This window comes from Panthera tigris, chromosome A1, assembly GCF_018350195.1.
Source record: "Panthera tigris isolate Pti1 chromosome A1, P.tigris_Pti1_mat1.1, whole genome shotgun sequence".
Lineage (NCBI taxonomy): Eukaryota > Metazoa > Chordata > Mammalia > Carnivora > Felidae > Panthera > Panthera tigris.
In genome coordinates this window covers 216,086,921-216,093,145 of record NC_056660.1, presented here as the reverse complement: position 1 = coordinate 216,093,145, position 6,225 = coordinate 216,086,921, and the positions used below count along the sequence as shown (strand labels likewise).

General features: G+C 35.9%; 1 long non-coding RNA gene across 1 annotated transcript; it reads left to right on the top strand.

Moving 5' to 3' along the window:
- The first annotated feature begins 957 nt into the window (after positions 1–957).
- Positions 958–5,612, top strand: LOC122231865. The gene is made up of 3 exons (XR_006209135.1): positions 958–1,058; positions 4,285–4,354; positions 5,489–5,612. It is a non-coding gene; the product is annotated as an uncharacterized LOC122231865 (long non-coding RNA).
- The last annotated feature ends 613 nt before the right edge of the window (positions 5,613–6,225 follow it).

Sequence of the window (6,225 nt, the reverse complement as noted above, 5' to 3'; positions counted from 1 at the left end):
ACCCCTCCAACTGAGATTAGGACCCCTCTTCTATTCAGAAGAGATATGAATATTCTTATATGTGAATTTTAAACTAAGAAAAATTTTTCACAAAATTTGGAGAGGTGAAGGGATCAGAAAGTGCATTTCAGGCAAGGGCATACTGAAGAGCCAAAATGATCTGAATGATCATAAAATGTCTGAATGTTGGGTAAACTGTGTCTCAGCTCAGATTGCCATCACAAAACACCACAGAGTGGGTGGCTTAAACTACAGACATTTATTTCCCAAAGTTTTGGAGGCTGCAAGTTCAAAATTCAAAGTGCCAGCAGATTCTGTGTTTGGTGAGAGCCCTCTTCCTGATTTGCAGATGGATGCTTTTTTTTTTTTTTTTTTTTTTTTTTGCTGTGTCTTCAAACGGTAGAGACAGAGAGAGCTCGGGTCTCTCTTTTCTTATAAGGACACTAATCCCATCATGGGAGCCCCACCCTCATAACTTTATCTAAACCTAATTATCTCCCAAAGGCTCCACTTCTAAACACCATGACATTGGAAGTCGGGGCTTCCAATTTTGCGGGGCAGAGGGGGACACAAACTTTAGTCCATAACAGGCTGTTTGAGGAACGATGACAGTGCCCTCTGGACCACAGCCGCCATCGTCACTGTCAACATGCTGCTCAGCCAAACATTCTACTTGTTACTGGACCGCCACCCGTGTCGGTTTGGCCTTTCAATCTGGTGAAATGGGTTTCTGTCCTTTCTCCGCGTGTTCCCAGGGCTGACTCCTTAAAAAACGTAGAGCCGGGTTGAACAATACGCAGTATGAAGACGTTTCAGATCAATGTAGCCTGCGAATTCTCCAAGCAGTGATTTAAATGTGATGTGTTCCTCCGAACGTGAAAATGAAGCATCGTTAACGTTACGGTCTGAGGGACTGCCGGGCTTCTGATTGAGATGTACCCTAAGGCCAAAAATTGTCCATAGAAGGTATCACATGGAACTCTCGAAACTGAAGCTCACAGAGGTCCACGGGGGGGCATCAAGGGCCAGGATACAAGCAGGGCTGCAAAACATGACAGGTATCAGAGGGGATGTATATGGGAGGCGGAAGAAAATGCCCTGTTACCTTCGGAAAAGAATAGCGGTGGACAGTGGGGATCAGGCTTCCCTAGAACAGGGTGCAAGGTTCTGGTTTCCAATAGGACTTCGATATTGACAGCATTTGAGCCTCTGACTTTAAATTAGTATGTGAATTATAGGATCTTCACTAGAATGTTAATTACTTAATCTGAAAGGCAGGGCGAAAAGATAAAGGAAAACTTTCTCAGAAATTAGATGAGACCCACCCCCCATGTATGTACTAACTTTAAAGTAATAATGATGTGAGCTCTGAAAATAAAATAGTTTTTAGATAGATGATAGAAGAAAACTCAAATCATTAACACTATAGTCATTTTTCAAGAATGGATTATAATCATGTTTATGTATTTCTTGTGTGTCATGCAATTTGATGAGTAACAATTCTCTTTAAAAAGTAAAATAATAATAATAATAAACATAAAAATAACTGTTACTTTTGAGGACATGTTATGCATTAGGCACTGCAGTTCAACTCCCTGTATTTTATCTTGTGAAATCAATGCAATAAACCTGAATGCTAGGTACCATTATTCAACTTCCAAGGACAGGAAACTGAGTTTCAAAGAGGTTAAGTAATTTGTCCAAGGTCACAGAGTCAGTGAGTGGTTTAAACCCAAACCCTGATCCCTGCCCACTAAATCTCTCTGAATCTTAACTAATCTGCGATAGAAATGTCTTTGCAATGTCCATGTCCATTGTTTTTGCTCTAAGCAAAACAAATTGTGACAAGGAACCACCAGAGAATATTAGGGGTGAAGGGAAGCTTATGAATCAAATACAGCAGCGGTTCTCACAAAGAGAAAGGCAGTTTCTTTGGTAAATGTGTGTATGGTTGAGGGAGAGAATGGAAAGATATTTTGAGAGTCAGTCATTTAGGGAGTTTTTAAAATTGTAACCACTTTGATAAACTTCTTTGGGTGACTCCTGTTAAAGGTCCTGAATTACAGTCCACCAGTCCTATCCGGTCACAGATCAGGATGTTAATTTCTGGAAAGTGTTTCATGGGTTTCTCATAATCCTTTAAGATGATTTCTGGAATCCACCCCTTTACTCCCTTTATTGTGATGCCCAGAAATCTGCATTGTAACAAACATACCAATTTAATCTTATTTATAGTAAAGGTTCATTGAACTCCCCATTTAAAAGTATTGAAACATTTGCAAAGGTTTGGTCCCTGATCAATGTTTGAGACAGTTAGAATCCCTGTCTCCTCATGTACTCAGAATATTTCAAAAAGCATAATATTTGCTATGGAATATTTGAAGAAGCTAAGAGAAACCACTGTTAATCATGCAGGTTGTGCCCAATACTAAAAGACACATAATAGTAAGTCAATAATAGGTACTAACTGAATGAGGCCACATCACATAGGCTGACAAAAGTTAACTGAAATGGAAAATTCCTGAGTACTTAGGTTTCCATGGTTTGAAAGCGGAAGGCACTAAAATTGCAGGCAAGCTGAATTGACTACATTTTTCTGTGTTGTACCGAGTTTATGGTGGCCTCACATTACCTTTCATCTAGTTAGAGAAAGAAAGATTCTTGAAAAAGAGTGGAATCATAGTTTTGAAAGTTGGCAGAGTAAGGGAAGTTGCTTCTAACATAAGGAGTGTGAATCTTAATCTCAGGAATGTAACCATAAAGAATGTTTTCCTAATATAAATACATTACTCATATATTGGCTAAAGATTAGTGCAATTAAATTTCAAAATAAAAAGATATAATGTACGTACTTTCTAAGTTTGATAATATGATGATCTTCTGTGTTTTACTGTGATTTCTGTGATTACTGTGATCTCTGTAATTTAGTGTTTCCTGAGTTCATCCTTACCATCAAAACCGTATTTGAGTTACATAATTGCTACATCTCAAGGATCTATCATTGTAAAGTAAATTTATGTCTGATAAAGAGCGTTATTTGTTTTCCTATCCATTTATTTATTTATTTTTAAAAATTTTATTTTACGTAATCTCTACACCCAAGGTGGAGTTCAAATCTGCAACCCTGAGATCAAGAGTCGTAGGCTCTACCGACTGAACCACCCAGGCACCCCTTTCCTATTCATTTAAATTGATAACATTACATTCCTCAAATCTCTTGATTTCAGGTGTAGAAAACACTTTTCTCCCTCTTATTTAAACTGTCAAATATTATTAAATATACTATGCATGTAGTTCTTAGTTTTTCTTTAGGTTAGAACATAGAATAGTCTTGTAAAGGTCAACCCTCTTGAGGGCAAACTACAAAAACAACTTATAGTTATCAAAGTAGAATAAATTCTTTTTATAAAGTTTTGTTTTGATATCTTGTACTGGAGATGCCCAAACATTTTAGCCAGACAGAATCTTCCTCATGATATAAGGGTGGTGTTTCTCTCCCCCTCCTCTCTCCTCCAAAGGCTCCTGGAGTGCCTTCCTTCCTCTTAGCCCATGAAATGTGTGATCTCCTTTGAGATCAATATAAATGCCATTTCAGCCCTTTGTGGCAATGAGATTAGAATTCTAAATGTTCAAAATCCAACAGCTTTTAATGAAAAATGATCGGAATTATCACATACCTAGAGCTTAGAAAGGATGGAATTGTATTTGCACATTATTAAAGATCTGAATAATTTAGGTTATTTTTAGATTTGAACTGCTTAGAGAATTTTAGAAAGCTCAATTTGAACTGCTCAAGAAATGCACTAGCTCATCCTGATTTCAGCAACCTTACATCACTTAATTTTTTTTCACGGAATAAGGTTTAGCTGTTACAAAATGAACGTATCTTGGACTTCAGATCAATAGTGGAAAGATACTAAAATTTGTACGTGAAATTTATTTAATCACTATACTATCTTTAACACTTATTTTTCTTAGACGAATGCTTTGCTTTGTTTTTACTTTCTTTTTCCAGTTCTCTGCTTTGCTTTGTTTTTACTTTCTTTTTCCAGTTCATGCTTTGCTTTGTTTTTACTTTCTTTTTCCAGTTCTCTGGTAAAACAAGCAAACAAACAAACAAAAAAACAATGTATTTTTTCTAAGTCTTATAAAGAATCTAGAATAATAGCATCCTAGTTATACATCTGTGAACAGAGGACTGAAAATGATTTGCTATAACCCAAATATGCTTTATATTTTCTCTAAAAACCTATCAATTCTAAACATTTGTGTGTGTGTGTTCAGTTTCTTTACAGGTACAATTTGAAATTATATGCCTCAATCTGTGTTGTGAGAACCACTTGGTGGATTACAGGTGCGCTATAAATATTTGGTATTATCATTAATGAAACATAGATGTTGAGACAAAAAACTTGGGGCTAATAGAGTAGCATATCTTAAAAATAAAGAGAATTAGAAATGAACAAAGAATACAAGACAAATGGTCAAGGACTAGAGACCACATGCATTCCCAGTCCTCAGAGAAACTAGAAAGTATTTTAAACCTAATTTTCAGCCTAAAAATTAAAATAAGAGAAGTGAACGATAAAACAAATTAAAAAGAATCACTCCTGATTTTTGACTGTAGGTTATGAAAATGACCAATTATCTAAAAATAAAACTGTAGCAAAAAAAAAAAAAATAGACAATGTTTACATAATAAGGGCTTTGAAGCAATTGCTTTCTCTAACAGAATCTATACCTCCATTCAAGATCCCATCCTCACCTCTTCTGCTCTTTAAATCTCCCAACCTTTTTGTTATTAGGAGTGGCTTCTAGGGGCGCCTGGGTGGCTCAGTGGTTGGGCGGCTGACTTTGGCTCAGGTCATGATCTCACACTCAGTGAGTTCAACCCTGCTTCAGGCTCTGTGCCGACAGCTCAGAGCCTGGAGCCTGCTTCGGATTCTTTGTCTCCTTCTCTCTCCGCCCCTTCCCTGCTCACGCTCTGTTTCTGTCTCTGTCTCTCAGTAATAAATAAACATTAAAAAAAATTTTTTAAACAAAAGAATGGCTTCAAGATCATTGAACTTGTGGCTAAAACTTCACAACAGACAATCGCAAACCATTAGTCTAATTAAAAACTTTCTTCACAAAAGCCTTTGAATCCAGAGGAATAAATGGCTTCAACTTCAACTCCAAAACTAACATTTCAACAAGGTGACCTAAATGTCTGATCTGACATACTGTATTTATTTTTCATTTTCATTTTTTTTTAATTATCATGGATTAAAATGGACTGCTTTGTGAAAAATTTTATGCATTTTCACACATGTATAGATTCATGTAAATTACCACCAGAGTTAGGATGTAGAACAGATCCATCACCTCCAAAAGCAAGCTAGTGCTATCCCTTTATTCTCATCCCATTCTCCCACCATGACCCGTGTCAACCAATGACCTGTTCCCAATTTTTATAGTTCTAATTTTTGCTTTTTTTTTATTCTCAAAGCTGTAACATAAGTGGAACCATACAGTTTATATGCAACATTTTGAGACCAACTTATTTGACTCAGCACAATGCATTTGAGATCCATCCAGATTGTTGCGTCTATGAAAAACGCACTCATTTTAATCACTGAAAGGTATTCTATTCCATTCCATTGTTCATAGTATTTTACTTATTTAATTATTAGCCTCTTGTAACATATCTGGGATGTTTCCAGTTTTCAGCAATATGAATATGCTACAAATCTTCAGGTGAATTTCTTTGTATAGGTATAAGTTTACTTCTGGTTAAATAGTGAGCAGTGGGATTGTTTGGTCACAATGTGAAGTATATGTTTAACTTTATAAAAACCACCAAACTGTCTTCCAGAGCATCTGTACAATTTTGCATTCTGATCATCAATGTTTGAGAATTCTAGTTTCTCCACACCCTTTTCAGTGTTTAGTATTATCAGTATTATTTTTATTTTTTTGTTATTCTACTGGTCATGTACTGACATCGCATGTGTTTTGGATTTTTTTTTCAGTTTTCATTTCTATAAGGGCTAATGATTAATATTGGAAATCTCTTTACATGTTTATTTGCCATCTTTATATCCTCTTTGGTGAAATGCTGTCTGTATCTTTTAGCAATTTTTTATGTATCGTTTCCTTATTGTTGTGTTTTGAGGGTCTATTATATATTCTCAATGCAGAACCTTTCTTGGATATGTTATTTGCAAATGTATTCTTCTAACCTGT